This window comes from Colobus angolensis, unplaced genomic scaffold, assembly GCF_000951035.1.
Source record: "Colobus angolensis palliatus isolate OR3802 unplaced genomic scaffold, Cang.pa_1.0 Scaffold44, whole genome shotgun sequence".
Classification (NCBI taxonomy): Eukaryota; Metazoa; Chordata; class Mammalia; order Primates; family Cercopithecidae; genus Colobus; species Colobus angolensis.
In genome coordinates this window covers 1,572,116-1,574,152 of record NW_012117821.1, presented here as the reverse complement: position 1 = coordinate 1,574,152, position 2,037 = coordinate 1,572,116, and the positions used below count along the sequence as shown (strand labels likewise).

At 46.4% G+C, this 2,037-nt stretch overlaps 1 protein-coding gene and 1 long non-coding RNA gene across 2 annotated transcripts in view; both read left to right on the top strand.

The window, feature by feature from the left end:
• Nucleotides 1-2,037, top strand: part of RABL6 (RAB, member RAS oncogene family-like 6) — a 48,476-nt gene that overhangs the window by 15,476 nt on the left and 30,963 nt on the right. The gene's annotated exons all lie outside the window — the stretch shown is intronic.
• LOC105522703 lies at nt 643-1,394 on the top strand. The gene is made up of 2 exons (XR_001003486.1): nt 643-787; nt 1,049-1,394. It is a non-coding gene; the product is annotated as an uncharacterized LOC105522703 (long non-coding RNA).

The following is a 2,037-nucleotide window of genomic DNA, read 5'->3' as shown; positions in this document are numbered from 1 at the left end:
GCCGACCCGGGGCGCCGCGTCCCCGACGCTCCACGGTGGCCAGCCCCGGGCACCGCTCACCTGGAGGAGGTGCGGAGAAACCTGCCGGCCTTGGCGCTTTCAACGGGATTTTTCTTTGTTGACTTCCTACTGAGTTCGAAGGCAGAATATTAGCTACGCCACACATTGTCGTCTTTTTGTTTGTTTGTTTGTTTTTAAAGAAGCATTTGTAAGGGACGTATCTAGAAAAGCTCCAGAAGGCACGGGCTGACTTGCGATTGTGGGAGACAGCCCATTCCTCCTAAGGAGGAGTCATTTACGGACCTGAGCGCCTGGAATGCTCCATTCCTTTGTTATAAATTATGTGAATTGTCCTCGACCTCTTTTGAGTTGTTCCGTTTTGCAGGCTCTTTCCCAGTAGTTTTTAAACGCTTTTATGTGGTTCCCTGCTTTGACATTGGTTCCCTCTTAGCCATTCCCGTATGTTTCTATGAGATTTTAGGACGCTACGCCTGTCCAGTTTTTTGGTCACTTTAAGGGGAGCCTTATCGTCTCCCTGATATTTCTATGGTAATGTAGGATTTTAAGAACTAATGATCAGAAAGACTCTTGTGCAGGTTTAAAAACAAGTTCATGAGTTCTCCTGCCGTGTCCACGGAGATGGGCCGTAGTTCTTGGCCATAGGGACTGGAGCTAGTCCAGGAGGACAGTGAAGATGTCGCCTTCCTTAGTCCCGGTCACTGTCTGGCCTGTGAGCAAGAGGAAGCTGCAGACCACTTGGGCCGCCCTCACCCTGACACCTTCAGCAGTAAGCAAGATGAAACAACTTCTTAAAGATAAGTCTGAGCATCTAGGTATGAAAGTTGGTGTCCGGGCCGGGCACAGTGGCTCATGCCTGTAATCCCAGCACTTTGGGAGGCCGAGGCGGGCGGATCACGAGGTCAGGAGTTCGAGATCAGCTTAGCCGACATAGTGAAACCCCATCTCTACTAAAAATACAAAAATAAAAAATAAAAAAAATAAGTTGGTGTCCGAACCAGGGGCCGTATTGGCCTTTCTTATACTCTAGAGCATACGAAGACAAAGGAGATTTTGATGAAGTTCAAATTGGAGTCAGAATGCTCATCGGAAAGAAAGCACAGCTAACACATTTAGGAACAGAAATGGATTATGTTGAAGACAAATTATCCATTGTGTTTGTGTTCAGTAACCCAAGCATCAAAGGAACTTGTGGCTGGGGAGAAGGCTTGACTATTTGCAATCTCAGGATTCCTCTGGCCCGAGCTCCCGGACTCCTGTGGGAAGCCTGGGGGCTCGCTGAAGAAGTCACGTGACTGGAACCTGCTTAGTGCTCTGCTGTCTGGTAAGGAAAATAAAGCGGCACATTTTGAATAAAAATAAAAGCTCATTTTAAATGTGTTATAATTGAAACTTTATATCTGGCATTCGGAGAAGAGAATATTGAGTTAAAATACTGAGTTTACGCAAGTCTTTAGACTCTGCGTTTGGATCCTTTATTTAATTTTATTGCTTATAGTATTGGCTAAGCTCAGTATTAGTCCCTGGGAAATTAGGCCTGGACCCGGAAACTGTTCACCTTCTGAAAAGGCTCCCCAAGGGTCCTGGGCGAGGTCCACCTTACGCACCAGGACCACCCCTGCGTGATCCTGGGCGAGTGTGACTAAAAAGGGCAATAGGGTCCTTCCAGAGGAGAAAAGCCAGTCTCCAGTACTTGGAGAACAGGTTATGATCTCCTAGAACTGAATGAAAGGTGGTGAGACTGAGAGAAATTTGGATTTGTACCTAAATTACATTTCAGAAAGATGTCGTCTTTATAGTTGAATAACATGCAGTTTTAAAACTTTTGAGTTTCTGTGTTAGAATAGAAAGTTTCTAGTATTTCTTTTCTTCCCTTTTTTTTTTTTTTTTTTGAGACAGAGTCTCGCTCTGTTGCCCAGGCTGGAGTGCAGTGGCTGCATCTCAGCTCACTGCAAGCTCCGCCTCCCGAGTTTACGCCATTCTCCTGCCTCAGCCTCCCGAGTAGCTGGGACTACAGGC